General features: G+C 34.1%; 1 pseudogene; it reads right to left on the bottom strand.

Annotated features, from left to right (window-relative positions):
- Positions 1-2454: 2454 nt before the first annotated feature.
- LOC134261763 (uncharacterized) lies at positions 2455-18834 on the bottom strand (annotated as a pseudogene).
- Between the last annotated feature and the right edge of the window lie 962 nt (positions 18835-19796).

Genomic DNA, 19796 nt, shown 5'->3' with positions numbered 1-19796 from the left:
TTGGCTCTTAACGTCTATAGTCAATATATATCCAAGTATGAAAAATATGTTGCAGACTAAAGGTCAGCGGGATATATCGAGTCGACATATGGAAATATTTACATTTGCAAATGTTTTCCTTTATATAACACTACTAAAGGCAAGCGTTTTTATAACTGTGTAAATACAGGTATGGGGTCAAGAGGTCATAGATGTGCGTTTGGATAAACGTTCGACGTAATTTCTCTGTGACGTCATAAAGGGTCGACACGCATTTAGTGGATTACATACATGCCGTTGGGTTTGAAAAAATTAAGGCATTTCACACGTTAACATTAAATAATCAGGCAAATATAAAGTATGAATAAGTCACAAATGTAAATATAAGTAATAAGGTATCATTTTTTGAGTTTTATTGAGATGTAAAACGGGTTGGCACATGATCAAATCTTCCATAAAGCCCTTCGGGCTTTATGGGATTTGATCACGTGACCAACCCGTTTTACATCTCAATAAAACTCAAAAAATGATACCTTATTTCTTAAATAACAATTGTTAATCGATAAAACGTCGTCCGTATATCTGATTGTAGTACTGAGAACAATAATGAGTATTTTCTCTTTGTGCAGAAGTTTTTGAGTGAAATGTACAGAGCTAAGGAACAGTATTCAATCTTAAAAGTCCATATAAACAATACAAATCAGGAGCAGAGCAAACACGGACCTCTGAAAACATCAGAGGGAAATCTGCTTCACAGGAATATAGATAAATAATGAAGCACGATTATAGTGCCTATTGGAATTCAACAGATTGTTGCAAGGAAGACATGATCTTCGAAATCCACATTTGTCTTCTCAATGAGGAGCATCCTTTTTGTATGAACTAAATCTGAGTAATTGTGTGTAGAATCAGAATAATTTGTCGTGATTATACATGTACTGTTCAATCATTTGAAAGAAAATTTCCATTTTATTGAAGAATAAGGCTACTATGATATCATAAAAACATTTTTTTAATCCATTGAGGATTGATCGTACAAATTGTATTAAAGTCGAACGTTTTGATTTTACTGAGTTATTGAAATTCAGCCAGTAAAGGTTTCTTACAGTTATTTGCAGTTTTGAGGCTATATCTGATTCTAGACAACACTGTAGCAAAGAGCGGCTTCCGTTTCTCCTGTATTTTAATGTAACAATGCTTCTGTTTGTTAGATAGACCGAAAAACATTAGTTGACTGTAATGTTAAAATGTTAAAGTCTAATAACTGATAAATCTTAGAAAAAAGATTTATTGATTGTTGTTACATTCCTCTCAAGAATTTTTCACTCATATGAAAAAAAAACCCCGCGAGTTTAAGCTGGATTTTCAAAAATAGAATTTAAACATGTTCTGCTGACATGATGAGCTTAAAAGTTCCAAGTCTTGTCTGCTGGAACCATATAATGTTGTTCTTATAGTCTTCACAAATGATTCATCATATCTCTGATTTAGTAAAAAAAAATGGAAAGATGTAAGGTTCAAATACTGTAAGTGTACTTTTTTTCTACGAGGTTTACATTCTGCGGAATCAAATTCGAGGGGAGAAAATTAAGACGGATTATGTTTTTTAGATTGCCACAAGCTTTAGATATATTCAATGAACCCTGTGGCAAATGACCACTTACATTAATTTATTTAACGCGGAAAAACTACTACAGTATTGCCTTTTTTTTCTAGAACGATTCTTTTATATATTTTTAAAATATTAAGTCTATCTGACAAAGTGTTCAGATCTTTTGTTTGATATTTAACTGAATGTCTGGAATAAACTTCGACAAAATTCAGAAAAGAAATGAATATCTGTAGCGTACTGAAAGATCGGAACCCCTTGTGCTTTTTTCCTCTTCATATCTCTCCTTGAAATTGAATCATTCTTTTAAGAAAAAGGAACGTAAACTTTATTTAATGTTGTCCTTTCCATAATTTTCCGATTTTCTTTACCTTTACAGCCCATGAATAACACGAAAAAGTGTTTTTATCCATGAAAAATATATTGTATTCTTACCTTGACAAAAAGCTAATTAGTGTCTCAAAATAGAAAAAAATTCTCCACTGAAAAGTTATGAATTGATAAAAGCACATGCACCATCAGATTTGTAATAGTGCAAGTGAGTCTTCGGGCTCTATCGAACCGGAAAGAATCCTCTTGCAGAGTAGAAATAGTCCATAGGTTCGTAAAAATGTCTAAACAGGTTCAAAAACGGATTTTTTTGGTAGAGAAGTGAAAAATTTAGGTTCGTAACAGATCTGTTCGTAGAGGAGTAGCATTTTAATATACTAAATGATTCTGACCATGGAGCAAAAATACTCTTTTGTTCAAAAGGTCTGTCTGTAAAATAAAATTATTATGGTATATAAAAAAACCCAAAACAAAACACAACAAAGCAGAAAAAAAAACAACAACAACAAAATTAAAACAAAGAAACAAATTATAAAAACCAGATGTTCAGGTCTTAACATGTAACAGTAACAGTCTTTGTCCATAACGGATCTGTTCGTAAAGCAGAAACATACCACGGTCCATAAAGAATCTGTCTTTAGATCATTCACATGCTATGGTCCATGTCGAATCTGTCTGTAGAGCAACGGAAGGTCACTTATAACAACGAGGACCACAACAAACGTGATAATTCCACCTCCCAGAATGGAGCCGATGCCGGTTGAAGACTTCCTGTCGTCCTTGGCACATGTCTTACTTCTCAAAGTTGAGGAAAGATTTTCCATTTTCACTTTCAGTTCTTTTTTCAGTTTTTTAATTCGATTCTTGAGTACCACAGGGTCTTTGATGAAATTTTGGGATCGGACCCTATTACAGGGACATTTACAACCTATGTAGAAAAAAAATGATATACACAGCATTCAAAAAGAATATGTAAGATCTTTATTTTGATGACGGTTTTTCTGACTCACGTTTACAAACAGGCTTTTCTCCTGTCCAGTTGCCACTTCCGTTACAGAATCTGGTAAGATCCCCGCCAGAGTGACGATGGTTTCTTTTACACGTGTAAGTCACATTATAACCCTCGAAATAGAATGGAAATGAACGTGTTTCACGAAGAGTTGTACTGTTCTCATGGGTGGGGTCCTGGCAGGTGACTATAAAAACAAATAATTTAAATAATCTGAACAAAGTTACATGTCCAAATCAACTAAAAAATGTTTTTATTTGCTTATTTGTTTATGTGTTAGAATGACATATAAATATATTTAAATTAGTAAATACGTGCTAAAAGAGCTATATTTTTTTTCAGTTAGCTTTGGATGATCAATGAAACCCTGACCATTACAAACTGGCGGATCTCCGAGCCATTGCCCCTCTCTCTGACACTCAAGCGTTAGATTACCTCGTGTCAGTACATAACCTTCTAAACAATCGTAGACACGTGACTTTAGGAGCGCAGTGAAGTTTTCTCTGACATCATACAGATACTGTAACGCCAAATCATCTACCATATGATGTTTGAGAACAGCGTTTGTAATGTTTTCATTCTCACATTTATCTACAAAATGACGTAAAATAAACATGCACTACCAGGGATATTCAAAAATAAAAATTTCAAGATCAGCATATAATACATATCATATGTAATGTTTCTTATAAGTGCTATTTAGGTTAAAATGTGACTTTTTATTTAAATATGACTTGTTAACTTAATTATAAAATCAACAAGTTTGTCACCATCAGTCAAAAAACTCAGTTTTCTCAAATATACTCTTCCTATACATTTAACACACGGTCTGACGTCACAACCTCCCATTATAAACATTTTTATAAGACACAGATCATATATACCTACCTTGACAGTAGAAGCTGATTAATTTGTGCTGAATGTGAGAAGTTTCTATGGAGCACTGAGATTTTCCATCACATTTCTCCAGTATTGAAACAAACTGTGACCTTTCGAACTCCGACAGATTCATTATGGACAGGTATTTACTATTACAAGTGAGAGCTAGGGATCCAGTATTAAACACTACAGCAGTACTCCAAGGACCTGAATGAATTGAGTATATATATATATATATCTTTAATTATTTAAGCTTCTTTCCTGAAAATTTGAGGCTTACAGGTTAAATGATATTTATTAATTATAATTTTTTAAGATGTTGTTATTTTAAGAACTGTTTCTCAACATGCGACTGTGTGATATATTGTTTGTTTGGTTTACAAATTTTTTGTTAACAATAATCTATTCTCTCTATTATCAGTGTCCTTACCATATATTGTTTCGTTTGTGCATGAACATTTATCGACACCATCTTCAACGCAACCTGAAAAAAATTCTATTGTCAATCAAACCTTCAAAAACACATAAACACATCTGTTTATGAATGAAAAGTGTTTGCATTGCCACATGAATATCTAGGAAGGAAAATATTTATTTTTTCAGAAATAACGAGTGTTTTCGAGATTTAAAAACTAGAGAGCATTGAAAAGGTTTTAATATTTAAAACATCTTTTTGTTTGAAATAAAAGTGTTTCAATACAAACATAAACATGAAATATATAGAGAATAATATATACCCTTTTCCATATCACATCCTGTATCAGCCTGAGACACCAATATCAGCCAGAGGGCCGAAGGCCCGTGGGCTGATATTGGTCGAGGGCTGATACAGGATTGTAAGATTCTCAACAGCACTTGTGCACAGTTGTCATCTTTAATACACATTACATGACGTCACAATTACAAGGACAATACAGTTCACAGGACAAGCGGCATAACTCTGTAAATCTTGTAACATCTCCCTTTTTAAGATATTTGTGCGTTTACAGTTTTACAAATCAGAGAATCCCACCACAAAATAAATATACTGTAAATTTGAAATTTCCGAATATAGATTTCTGTGTATTTTAATTACTCATAAGATGATAACAATAAAACATTTCTAAAAGAAATCCGCAGCATTTCAAATCATCACTGGACACATGAATTAACTTTAAACAGAAAATAAGAGTTTGGAAACGTCCATACATATAGACTAACAAACACTGAAATCATTACAAGTATTAAGTTTGGTAGCTTGCCGGTAACACTGACGCTCTTCCCGACCTCGTAAATCGGACTTTAGGATTTGAAATTTTAACATTTTCATTATTTTCACATATTTTGACACTTTCACTTTTCACTGCCTTTACTGTCTGACACGACTCTTTACCACCGATAACACTCCTCGAATCTGTATTCGTTGAATCTGCCTGCATTGGTTGAATGATCACTACTTCGTCTTCTTCCTCCCTAGAATTTTCTGGAACACTCCTTTCCTTGGTTTTCACTAAATCCTTGTGATTTCTCCTGAATATGCGGTTTCCTGATTTTACATTGTAGGAACTTGGTTCCTCGCATTGTTTGACGACTTGTACTGGATTCCATGAAGTTGATGATAGCTGATATGAACGAATTCTAATTACGTCTCCTTTTGAAATGGTGTTCTTGCTTTGGCATTTCCATCATAGTAGTGTTTTTGCCTCTGCTGTTTAAATTGTAGATTTTTCCTGATGGATTCAAAGGGAAGTTGTTGTGTGTGTAGAGTGACGATTTGTCTGGAATGAAAGATCTGGTTCTGCGACCCATCAGAAGTTGCACAGGTGAAAGTACCACACCAGGAAGTGGTGTATTGCGAAGCTCTAAAAGAGATAAATACGGATCTTGATGGTCTTCAATGGCTTTTTTGGCTGTTTGTACGGTCCTCTCTGTAAGTCCATTGCGCTGGGTGTACTTTGGAGATGATGTGATGTGCTTGAAACCGAAGTTTCTAGCAAAAGCTTGAAGTTCGTAGCTTGAATACTCTGGTCCGTTGTCGCTAACGAGTGTTTCTGGAAAGCCATTTCTAACAAAGTTTTGACGGAAACATTTGATAACTGTCAGACTTTTGGTATCCTGTAACATTGACCCTTAGAGAACAAGTACTAGATAAGAGTCTCCATTCAAATGGAAAAGATTCAGGGCCACTTTTTGCCATGATCGGTTAGGCACTTCATGTTATAAGAGTGGTTGTTTCTGCTGTTTATTTCTGTGTTTATTACAAATTTCACACTGTTCTACAAGGTCTTGAATTTGTTGACTCATCCCAGGCCAGTAAAGTAATTCTCGTGCTCTGCTTAAGCTTTTTTCAATCCCCATGTGTCTTAGATGAATTCTTTTCAACATTTCATGACGCATAGATAATGGAGTAATGATTCTATCGCCCTTGAACACAAGTCGGTCAGATATGTTGATCTCATCTCTGAAGTTCCAATACAGATTTAACACCGGATCAATTTTCTGTTTGGATTCTGGCCAACCATTAATCACGGTTTTCATCAGTTTCCCAAGTATTTCGTCCTTTGCAGTTTCAGCCTGGAATCGTTCCACATTTTCACATGTTATCGGTTTGTTCTCTAGTGTATGAACCTCAAAGTCATCTTCTTATTCGACGTCTCTTAATGCTGCGCGACTAAGAATATCGGCTATGTGAAGTGTTCCTCCTGGTGAGTACTTTACTCTCAAGTCGTATTTCTGGATTCTTAACATAATTCTCTGCCATCTCAGTAGTGCATTGGATAATGGCTTTTTGTAAAGGCTTTACAATGGTTTGTGGTCCATTTCTATGTCCACTACTTCCCCATACACGTAATCATGAAATTTAATGAGTCCAAACACAATAGCGAGTAGCACTTTTTCAATCTGAGCATAGTTCTGTTCGGCTGAATTTAACGATCTCGACGCATAAGCTATCGGTTGATATCCTTGTAGAAGACATGCTCCCAGTCCTACAGAAGAAGGATCTGCTGAATTTTTTACTGGAGTTGACACGTCATAGTATTTGAGAACAGGTGCATGAGTAATTGCACTTTTCAACTCCTCCAACGCTCGTCGGTGTGTCTGTGTCCAATGCCATTCAACATTCTTTTCTAGAAGTTGACGCAACGGTATGTTCACTGTTGACATATTGGATATGAATTTTCCTAAATAGTTAATAATTCCCAGGAATCTTTGTAGGTCTTTCTTGCTTTCCGGACACTTCATTTCAATTATCGCTTGAACTTTATTTTGACAAGGCTTCAATCCAACGGGTCCAAACACATGACCTACGAATTTCACTTCTGACTGGCTGAGTTTACATTTTTGTCTGTTGAACCTCAAGTTAACTTCTTGTGTTCTTGCTAACACAGCTGAAAGTCTCTGCTCATGTTCTTCTTGATTCCGTCCATAAATCAAAATGTCATCAGTTAAGTACTACACCCATCAATGTCGGAAAAGATTTGCGATATTGTTTTCTGAAAAAATTTCCGGCGCACTAGAAATTCCGCAGGGTAGACGTTCAAACTTGTATCGCCTGTAAGGAGTATTAAATGTTGTCACCCAAGTGCTCCTCTCTGACAACTTGATTTGGTAAAATCCTGAGGCAGCATCAAGAGTACTGAAAACTTTTGCATCTCTTGTCGCGGTTACCTCCTCAACTGTTTTCAGCGGATAATCTTGACGTTGAATTCCGCGAATCAAGTCCCTTGGGTCCAAACAAATTCTTACTTTTCCAGTGGGTTTTTCTACAATGACGATCGGATTAACCCATGCTGTTGGTTTTTCTACTTTCGTGATGACTTTCTCACTAACCATCCTGTCTAACTCTTCCTTGACTTTCGGTTTTAATGGGTGTGCAACTCTTCGTGGACGTGTTATAACGTTTGGATTCACTTTAATGTCATATTCTTCTGGCAAACATCCGATGCCAGAAAATAAGTGTTGATATTCCTTGATGACACTGTCAGTACTCGCAGTACTTTGATTTTTTAATTGAAAAAGTTAAAATTAAGAGAACGTGTAACCCCCAAAATATGTGTATGATCACAAGTACTGTTTTGTGGTTTAATTAATTTACTAGGGGTGTGATATTGATCCGTATCAGTCCTGCAGGGCTGATAACCTATATCAGTCCTGCAGGGCTCACTCATGCCGCTGATAAGGCTATTGTGACGTCAGGCATATCGCATATGCAAAAATCCTGTATTTATTACTAAGTATGTAATAAATGGAGATATCAAGGAAACATATGGAGATTACGAGATTATATAATCAATATCAAACAGTATTCAAGCTCAAAAGTCCATTAAAGAATACAAATTAAAATGGGATGAAAGCAAACACGGACATCCAAAACATCAGAGATGGGACCAGGTGCCATTGAGAAGTGAACATCTCCTGCAGACTGGTCACAACCGCCGTGTGCACCTTGTCATGACTGGGAAATAGCGGGAAAATCTGTCGACAATTCGGTGTCTATATAATGACCTTACAATAAGAATGTAGAACGTCAGTCAGGATTTTACTTAATGATAAATTGTATATGCTGACATGGTCAATATATCGACCATAGAACGTACGAAATGATGACTTTAAACGAAACTGCCGATATTCTTGTTTCAGAAATGTGTTTGTCGATAACTTACCTCGTTTTAAAAACTGTTCATACCTAGAGCATACTAATGCGTATCGAATCAACTGTAAGATATAAATCCTGCATGCAGTTGATAAAGGTGTATTGCTGCATAAGTAAGGGAAGTTGACGATTGAAAAGTTACAGTAATCTCGTATTTCATAAAGCTTGGTTGTTAGATTACCATTTATGTCTTTTTCAAGTAAAATTTCTGAATATGAAACAAATGTGTCAGACTTTGAAGTATTTTTTTATTTTAAGCTCACCGGAATAATTCGTATCGACAAAAGAATGGAAATAAGAATGTAATTGACAATATGTCGTCGAGTTGAAGGCCACAGCAAGTGTTTTCTATTCAGTGTAAATTTTGTACAAATTCTGCTTCATATTCATGAACACAGAAACAGTCTTCTTATAACGGGTCAAAATAGGTACTCATTCAGGATTTCAATAGACTGTTATAAACTTAGTCTCCAAAAACCACACAGATATTGTCAATCAGAAACTCAAACATCTTTTGAATATCAATTTTAGAGCTCCTGTGTGTGCAATCAGATTGTTTTTCACAAAATAATTTTGAAAATGACCAATGACAAGATGAGTTTACGAATTCCATTTTTATTGAAAAACCAGCTGTAAATATAGCTCAAAAAATCAGTTTTAAGTGGGGAATGATTGGATATAAAGATAAAAATCGTACGTTTTAATGCCGTTAATTTTGGTAAAAGTTTGCAATTTCAAATTTTCCAAGAGATATAAATAGATGGATGACAGAAAGAAGAGGGAGCACCGTTAATTAGAAATCTTGCTTACAAGAACGTATTGGTTATAAGGTACTACACCATCTGTCAATAAACCATATTTTGGAATTAAAAGACAATCACCGTAAATTTCCACCTCGCAAGGCTCTATCATCACCAACCGTGCGGATGTATTGACGTACAGGAACACTTGTACACCGGACTGTCCCTCGGGAAAAATGATAGTGTTCTGATGACTGACACTGGGTTCCTTATCGTGGTACACTGGCTCAAAAGAGGTAAGTTCACTTGCCCTTACAGTCCGACTTGTTATAAAGACAAAATATCCAGCATGTCGGGATACTAAAATAAGGAGAAATCATAATTATAAACAATATTTTAGATAATTTGGGATGCTGGCACAACCGTTTTATCTCCTCTCTCTTCGAATTTTATTACGAAAGAGAATACACGAACTAAAAACACTGGTTTTGGACAACCCGATAAAGAAACTTAGCTTATTTCCCCCAAACTACTTCTCGTTTATACGAAAGCCCAGAAGGCTCATTCGAGATTCGAGATTCAAAATACGAGATTCGAAATTCGAGATTCGAAATACGAGTTTCGAGATTCAAGATCCAAACTAACCAATCAAAAGCGGATTCAACATTTGATTACTCCCCTTTATTATGTTTTTACTATCAAGAAATCGTTTAAAATAATTATAACCAATGGGTCATTTGATTAAATTACAATGCAAAAAAGGTTGTTTTATATATATTAGAAGGAAATTTAATAATTATTGGATTTTTGCAACAAGATATACTTCAATTTATATTATAGCTTCTTAAATATTAAATAGATTACATGTATCATGAGTATATATATTTTTGTATTATCTTCTACACTTATTTTTCTTTTTTTTGTATTTCCGCGCATAGGAAAACCACAGGTACTTGTGGACAGGACCCCTCCCCCCTCCCCCCCTCGATATTCAATACCAGGGCTTACTGGACATTTTTTTTTAACAAATTATATTTATTACACTTATTAATGTGTACAATACGAAAACATCACGAGCGTAAAACCCCCAGAATAATCGTTTAACCAAAAAAAAAAAAACACTATACATTACCCCACCCCACTATACAAGAGAGGTGTCATTTAAGGAGAAAATGTGGGATTATTACGAGATGCAGAGTCAATCCGATAGCATGGACTAAGACAGAAATATATGTAGAGATAGTTAATTTTAAGCAACATTTTAAGTTAAAATAAATGCATGGTTTTATACCTAGAAATAGCAGCGGGCGTACAACGTAAACAAACTGGAGTGCTTGTGGCATATTTTCTCTCTTATAGTTTATAGTGGGGTATTTTTTGTGTTGAGCGATTATTCTGGGTTTTTACGATTTTTTTTGGCATTGAACACACGATGAATAAGTGTATTAGATATATGTTGTGAAAAAAAGTCCAATAAGGGTTGGATATCGAGGGGGGGGGGTGCCCTGTCCACAATTACATTTGGTTTTCTTATGCGGGGAAATACATAAAAATTAAGTTTAGAAGACAATACAAATATGTATATATACTCATGATATAAGTAATCTTTTTAATATTTAAGAAGCTATAATATAGATTGAAGTATATCTTTCTGATCAAAAATCCAATAATTATTAAAATTTCCTTCTAAAATATATTATTTACACACTTTCTTGCATTGTAATATAATTAAATGACCCATTTGTTATAATTATTTCAAACGATTTCTTCATAGTAAAAACATAATAAAGGGGAGTAATCAAATGTTGAACCCGCTTTTGATTGGCTAGTTTGGATCTTGAATTTCGAATCTCGAATTTCGAATCTCGAATTTCGAATCTCGTACTTTGAAACTCGCTTCTGATTGGTTAGTTTGGATCTTGAATCTCGAAACTCGAATTTCGAATTTCGAATCTCGTACTTTGAAACTCGAATCTCGAATGAGCCTTCTGGGCTTTCGTACGTTTATGTAGATGTAGGCCCGGAAGACTATCTGCATTTTTTCTCTAGAACGACCAAGAAATGAATTTAGTGAATTTCAAAAATGGAAAGCTAAAGAATTTAGTATTGATATATAAAGACTGATGTCATTTTTTCAGTGTGGGGGAAAATGATGCACTGAACACAAACTCTGTGAAAGGTCTTCAAGTTTTTTTTTTATAAATCTTTCTTCTTACACATAAACCTTCAATTAAGGAAAACAAATTGAATCTTATATCACACATTTTATCGTTTTGTATATATTATCACTGGATAAAACACATGTAAAAAAAAAACTAACATCGTTTGTCAATCATTTATAAATTGTATGCACATACTGTTCTCCCGAAAGACGAAGTTCATTTTGTAGATCATTGAGGTAGAAGTAAGCGTCACTTGCCACCAAGCCTCTTTGTAACTTTCCTTATCCAGGGATCCAGCGCAATCCCACTCGTGATTGTAATATTTGGAATCCAGTGCTTTTTCTGCGGAGAGCGTTGACTTATGAGTTTGTTCGTCGAATTCGTAATACACATATTCCGATGACAAAGAGCTATGGTTACGATGAAGAATCCCCAGATTACATATAGGACCTTGGGCTTAGAGAACAAAGACATAAAACTATTTTAGACATACGCAAGAATAAATTCTTGTAAATTTCTTTTAGAAGACTAGGTATTTACTTTGATTGTTTTAACGTTCTCTATCGTAAAAAGAAAAAAAAAGAAAAATAAATAAATGTTTCAATTCGAGATTTGTATCTGAATTTTAGATTGTGAAAGTGTACATGTCATCTTGGAGCCCTTACGCAATACTGGCTAATTCCGCCCTTGTTCCGCGCATGCATTTCCTCTATGTAAATATTTTCCATCATTGAATTAAATTCTCTTATTAATAAAATCGGAAACTTAATTACCCTTTACTTTAGATTTATATTGTCTTGTCGGGTAGAATCCCATGAATATGGCACTATACGACTTGCTGCCAACAGCGCCACTCAAATCCCTTCCAACACTTCCTCTCGCGAGATCAACGAAATATAATTATATTTTTTACGCTAACTACGCTATTAATTTATGGTTTAAGATTTATAAATTTTTCTTTTGACTCAGATGGAAAGTTACTTTACCGCTTATAATATTTGGAAGAAATCTTAATTTCATTAATTTTATTGACGCATAATATCAGCATAGCTTGTCACATGAGATCAATCTGGGCAGAAATGAGCTCGAAGCATGACAATTTTTGGGCATTTTAAAATACACATAATACTCTTCAAAGATGAATGCCTGTACACATACTTACTTAAAACAGCGCATAATTCTCCGGTATATCCATATTTACAGTCACAGGTGAAATCAGTATCAGAAAATGCTCTGCAACTGCCTTCATTATAACACGGAGAACTTAAGCATGAAGTATAATAATCTGTAAAAAAAAAACAAAAAAAAAACATTTTTTGCATCTCAAATTATTTCAGATTTATATCATTGTTTTAGAAGTTCATCATAAAATTAAAACATAAAATGTTAGTCTTTCGATTCTCTCGTGGTTGTAAAAAGAAATCAAAGATATTGAACGGTAATCGATCTTAAAACGTACTCCACAAACAATACAAATATAGGGAAAAAGGGGCTTTGCTTTTACATATTTAACCAAATTTAATAATGGCAATAATGATAAAATTATTCATACTATATACTTAGTTTATGTAAGATAGTTTAAATAATTATCATTATAGAGAATTCCTAGAAATCAAAATGCAGTTTAACTTGACCCGGAATGACGAAAAGTGACCCCCGTAGAATATTGACCGGGGGTCATTTTTCTACGTAGAAATTTGACCCCCTGGTCAATATTTTACATAGAAAAATGACACACTTTTCTGTAGAAATCATGGCTTTGGGTCATTTTTCTCCGTGTGCATTGTAGAAAATTGACCCCGTAGAATAATGACCCCTTGTCATTTTTTGATGCAAAAACAATTTCTTTTCGTAGGAATATTCTTGTTAGGTGAATGCATACGGCTAATATCAAGCTGCCCTATGCTTTGAAGTGTTTTTAAAATTGCTGAAAGCCTTTAAGCTAAAAAAAACGAAATCAAAGCTATGAAATACATGTCCCTTACTTTAATGATACAAACTGTTTCATCCCCACTAAAGGATAACAATAATAATATGTTCTAACTAAATCTATAAGAGCAAATATACTACATGTAGAATTCATAGAAACATTTATTACATTTTATACAGTAAGTTAAATTTCACAGTTGCCTTTTTTACTTTTAAAAAAGGTCATTTCAAAATTTCTGCCAAAGTTCGTTTGTACCAAACGAAATCTCAAATCTGTGTGTACGGAGACGCTAAGGACTATGGGTAGTATGGGTCATTTCTACTGGTGTCAAAAAAGATTTCCGCTTTTAATTAATTAAGGTCTTCCGTTTCCAACGGAAGACCTTCTACTGATTCTGATGGTAAAGATTATTATTCTTTTTTTTTTTCTTCTACTTCCTAGACGCCAACTTTGAAGCCTCATAACTCACTCATTTCTCAATTGATTTCGTTCAAATTTTCAGAGGTACTAGAAGTTACTAGACTCTATCAGAATGCTGTCTAAAATTTCAAAAAGTCACTTCCGGTTTTGAGTTACTTCCCTTTAAACGAAAATTTATAGGCTTTCGTTTCCGTTCAAAGGCTCAGAGATGGCTAAAGCTGGAGCAGAAATTCTACTGATTTTAGATAATAGAAGGATTGAAGTTGTGCACACTGGTTTTTGTTTTCGATTTCCCCATTCAAAATGGCGCTATATAGGGGTCAAAAATTAGAACGCTTAAAAGAGCCAAAAATTACTCATATTTTGCTTTTTATCTTCTAAACTAAAAATATTTTGTTAAAATATATAGAACATAATTTGTGCAGAATTAGAAGATCTTTCAAATGATATCTTGGAAAAAGGGCTGACCCCTAAATTAAGGGATCTAGAGAGCCAAAAGTTTTTTTTCAGATACCTCAAAAAGTATTGAGAATTTGTTATACATCAAAGAAGCAAAGTTGTTGAAAATCTCTGGTAAAATCTACTGATATCATCAAAATACGTCCTGTGACATCACTTCCGACCAAACCGGAAGTAGTCCGAAACTGCATATTTTTGCCATTTTTGACATGTTTTGGGGAAATATTTGTCACTGGAAGCATGAAACTTAATTTTCCGTCCGTCGACGTCACTTCCGGTCAAACAGGAAGTAGCAAAAAATGGCTTACTTTTGCAATTTTCAACATAGATTTGGAAGATTTAAATCATTAGAGACGTCATTTCTCTTTTTTTAAAAAAAATAAAAGTCACTTCCGGTCAAACAGGACGGAAGACCTACTCGTTGCTTTGCAACGAGCTTTGCTCTAGTTATAAATCTCTTTGATTTTACCCGGGATACATAATTTTTCAAAAGTTTTACGTTTTTATTAATACTTTTGAAAATGGTACGAAAAAGGTTCTAGCTCAAAAAATTCGTAAAAAGATATTTGATTTCTTATGAATGAAGTTTCAGTGCTCGTCTCTCCAAAAATAGGCACGTGTAGTATCGTTTTTCCTGTTCTATCATGTACTTAGTAAAATACTTATGGTGATTTAAGGAGTTTTTTTACCAATAGAGAAAAAAAATTTGGATGATGAAAAAGTTGTCATTTTACATGTTATATTTATGTCCCCGTAAACGAAGTTTCGGGGGGTATATAGTTTTGGGTTTTTTTTACCTGTCCGTCTGTCTGTTTGTATACTTGTCCGCAAAAACCTTGCCCGTAACTTAAACTGGGTGGGCTATAGTTTTCATATTTCACGGGTGTATTTCTGTGACAAGACCTTTTTTTATTTACAATCAATGTTGACATTGACCGTGGAGTTTGACACACTTTTACACAAGAAGGATATGGAGATAAAGAACAGTGTTCAATATCAAAGTCCATAAAACAAAACAAAATAGGAGCAGAACAAACATGGGCCTCCAAAACATCAGAGGTGGGATCAGGTGCCGTGGAGGAGTGAGCATTTCCTGCTGACCGCTCACACCCGCCGTGTGCTCCTTGACATGATCGGGAAATAACAAAAAAAAAAATCCGTCGTCAATTCAGTGTATAAATAATGGACTAACAATAAGTATGAAAAACATCAGTCAGCATTTGAATTAATCATAAATTGTATTTTCTAACAAAGTCATTGTATCGACCATAGAACTTTCGAAATGATGACTTTAAACGAGACTGCTGATATTCATGTTTCATCAACTTGCTTGTCAATAATTTACCTCGTTTCAAAAATTGTTCATACCTAGAGCTCGCACTTGCGTATCGAATCAACTGAAATATATACACTTCGTATGCAGGTGATGAAGGTATACCGCTGCACAAGCAAGGAAAATTGACAATAGAAAATTTTTAGTCATCACATTTATCATATAGCTTGGTTGTTAGATTCACATTAACGTTTTTTTTTTTCAAGTAAAATATCCAAGTATGAAACAGATGTGTCAGACTCTGTGGTATCTTTCATCTCAAGCTCACAAGGATATATCGTTTCGACGTAGGAATAAAAATTACCATTGTTAATTAACAATATGTAGTCGATATTTCTAAATGTCGAGTTGAAGGCCACAGCAAGTGGTTTTTTTTTCACGCATTAGATTTTGCACAAATTCTGCTTCTTATGAATATAAAAATAGATCTGCTAATAACGGAGCTCTATTGGTACCCATGGGAATTCCTATATATTGTTGAAATACCTGGTCTTCAAAAACCACATAGATATTTTCAATCCGTAACTCAAGCATCTCTTTAATGTCAAATTCAGAGAACGTGTGTATGCAATAAGAATGCGTTTTCACAAAATAATTTTGCAAATGACCAATGACCAGGTAAGTAAATTTACGAGTTCCATTTTTACTTAAAAAAGCAGCTGTCAATGATATAAAAATCCTGGGTTACACAATTTCTTGAATGCATTGTTGCGCAATAGTCTTGAAGTTTTTCCATCACTACTGCCAATATCTTTGTGAGGAGTAACGAAAGAGGTTTGGTTGAACATTTACTGGAACCCACAATGTATCTTTGTTTGGAATCCAAATTATATAGGATAATTCAAATTCATTTGGGCTCTGTGTAATACTATATTCAAAACTGACATATGATTTTCAAATATTTTTTCCCTAGAAAGGGAACTATGAGTGTAAGGTAGATAACGACTTGTACAATTAAATCCAAGATCTTCTAAACATACAACTTATATAATGAGCCTTACAAACGAAGAAAATGTTGTTACCTGCTTTGTCGGCAGGGACCAATATGTACTGATCATGTAATATTTTTAATTTTTGTCACTTCTGGATTATTGGATACACAGAAGGATAGATGGTTTTCATATTGCCCCTCTATCTCTTAGCATGGACGTGATACATTTTATCTATTCTGAAAAACTCAACAATTCAACACTTTTAATTTAAATTTTGGACGGTATGTGCTAGGACTTTAAATCTAAGTAATGGCATGACTAAAAGTTCATTTATTTGCAAAAGTGGTGTCTATAAAATCTCAAAAGAAAGGGGATGTAACAGCAACCATTGGTCGGGTCTCTGTGGGCTAAAAGGTGTTGAAATGGGATTTTTAAAAAAATTATTTATATCTCTGAAGGTTGAACTATTATTCACTCAGATGTAAATCTTTGCCTGTTTTGGAGGAATTTTTAATATCATTATAAGATGTCAGTTTTGGAATAAAACCTTTGAATGAAAAAAACTCCCAAAAATATACCCAGTCATCATAAATTTATGCTTCTCAATTAATAAATATTCATTGGGATTCTGCAAGCCAAAAATATACTGTAAATCGTTTTAATTCAACGATGTTAAAATTTCACGATTTCTTAAAAAGTTCCAATCGCGATGGTTTTAATAGAAAATTTTTATAATCATTTAAACGTTTTTAATAGCTAATGATAGCATTCACGATGGGTTTATTTTCGCGGAAAAATGATAAATCGCAAACATAGTGAAATTAAAACCATCGTGATTATTTGCCAATCTACAGTATCCTCTGACAGATACATTGATTGTGAAGCTAGTTTTAAGATATACAATCAAATATATGTTGGAAAGGATTAAAGTACATAATAAATTTCCCTAGTTGCATTTGAAAGTATGAAAAAAATATCAGGAGACACATATACAAGGATTTATTGTATAAAAAAGAAGGGATCAAATTTCTATGGGGGTCATATTTCAACGTGTGTGGAATGGGAGAATTATTCCGATGGCTCGTTTCCTATGAGACACGCGACGCTAAAATGCGATGGTCTGACACGCCAAAGTCCGATGCTGCGAGGAAACAATCAACGTTTATGACGTCACAATAGTCCGACGTCATGGCGTTGTCCTGCATTCAACATCCATTGATTTAGTATTTGTCCCGCTTACAGTTTTACTGATTTTGCTTATTGTTTTCTCCCATCAGAGCTATTAGGGTTAGACCTTGTACATCATTCGACTGATTGGGTTAGTTCTTGAACACCAATGTGTTTCTTCGAACTCACCCAAGAGATTTTATGGTTAGTCCTCGCACACTATTGGACTGATTTGGATTAGTCCTGCACCCATCCAAGATACCTAGCTTATGGTTGTTACACATTTTTCTACTGATAAATGTTAGTCTCGCACCTATATCCAAAAGATTAGGGTAAGTCTTTGCATTTAATATTTATTTGTATTTATTTTAAACAATCGGGTCTTGGCATGGCGCGGCATCGCATTTTTCGCGCAGTAGTACTATGACATCATAAACGTTCATTGTTTTCTGCACCATCGGACTTTGGCATGTCAAACCATCGGGGTTTGGCACAGAACATCGGACTTTGGCGTGACCATCGGACGTTGGCGTCCCATCGCACTATGGAGTCCTACATATGTATTGAAGAAAAATTATGAAAAATGTAAATACCGAATTTTAGTCCAATAGAAATTCCATCTTCATTTTCTTTTTTGTTGGCGAAAAAGTAGTCCACCACATCCCCCAAAGTGAATTTCATAGTCAAAATAAAACTCAGAGGGCATATTATGGACCGCTATAATGCCTGACGGTATCCAAAATTTCATGAATTGATTATATTCATTTTTTGGTTCTTTTATATTTGCCCTGGATTGAAGTACAACGCAAAATAACTGTTTGGGTTTGTATCACAGTTATTAAACTTTTTATCGTGGCTTCCTGTTCGATATCCCTGGGTATTATTGTTATTAGCTATCTCTTTCGGCAGAAAACCCACAAACAAATAGGGGGCCAAGATTTTAGAATAATCCCTTGGCAGGGCATACCCAGTGTGATTGTTGTAAAATATACCAAGCGAAAGGTTTTTTGTACTGTTCGATGTTCCTCAGAATAGTTTCTATTTGAGAACCATTGTCTTGGACTTTTCGAATTTTAACATGCATTTTTGTAGTTAGTAGATCGTCAATATTCATTTCGACTCTTGTATTTCTTGAAATATACGTGTATCCAAATGTGTCATGGAATTCACAAAAAACTTTATAAGTTTGGTTTTTTCTGTTATGTATCCAATATGTATCATTTGTACTTTTCTGGTCAAAAGCATGATATCTCTACAGGAACCTGAAAGAATAAAAAAGTATGAATATCAGACATTGTTTAACCCTGTATGTACAAAATCGTTACGTTGTTTTCCACTTCTGACTTATCATAATCTCAATTTTGAATGTTAACATATCTATTATAGAAAAAGCCTCAAACTTAAAAAAAAAAACAGAATAAAAATCAAAAAAAAAATTTGATACTGAGAACAGAAAGTGAATTTTAAACATAACCTTGGAATTTTAACTTACGATCCAAGCTTTCAATAGAAGACAGACTGGCAAATAAAACCAGAACTATCAATGGAGTCATGGTGCATACTACGACATCTCCATATATGTGTTATCTGCCCGTAAAAGAAATAATTGAAACTTAGATTATATTGTAGAAATACGCAGTATTCATATCTATTTTAAGAGCCCCCCCCCCCCCGAAGATTTAATTTCAATAACAGAGAAAAAAATGGCTATGCACCATTATCTTACGTAGTGCAATTTATGATTTTATAGAAATTACTTTCACACATTAGTACTTCATTTCAAAATGTTTCAATATAAAATAAGTCACAATATATTTTATCAGTCATGGAATAAACAAAACATCAATGACAATGCTATTTAAAAAAAAATTACAGTGCGTCGATAAACGATCATAGTTAAGACCTTTATATATGTGTGTATGACATACATGTAACAATGTCAAAATTTGAAGTCAATGTGTCAAAATTATCTCTCTCTAAACAATGTGCAAACATTTTATTTGAATAGTTTGAAGCAATATGCCTTCAACACCTTCCCCAATTTTGTATGATTGTTTAATGGAATTTAGCCCTTGAATACTATTCTGTATCTCCATATATTTCTTTATAAAATATTGAATGTCTGTTTGAAAAAAAAACCTTGAATAATAATGCATTTATATGAAGGACTGCATGAACGACACATATCCCCATTTTTAAAAAGAGAAATTAAAG

The sequence above is a fragment of the Saccostrea cucullata genome, unplaced genomic scaffold (genome assembly GCF_032062105.1).
Source record: "Saccostrea cucullata isolate Sc308-1 unplaced genomic scaffold, CSIRO_AGI_Scuc_v1 ctg12478, whole genome shotgun sequence".
In the NCBI taxonomy this organism is placed as follows: Eukaryota; Metazoa; Mollusca; class Bivalvia; order Ostreida; family Ostreidae; genus Saccostrea; species Saccostrea cuccullata.
Note: the sequence above shows the minus strand (reverse complement) of the source record. Positions and strands in the feature narration are given on the sequence as shown.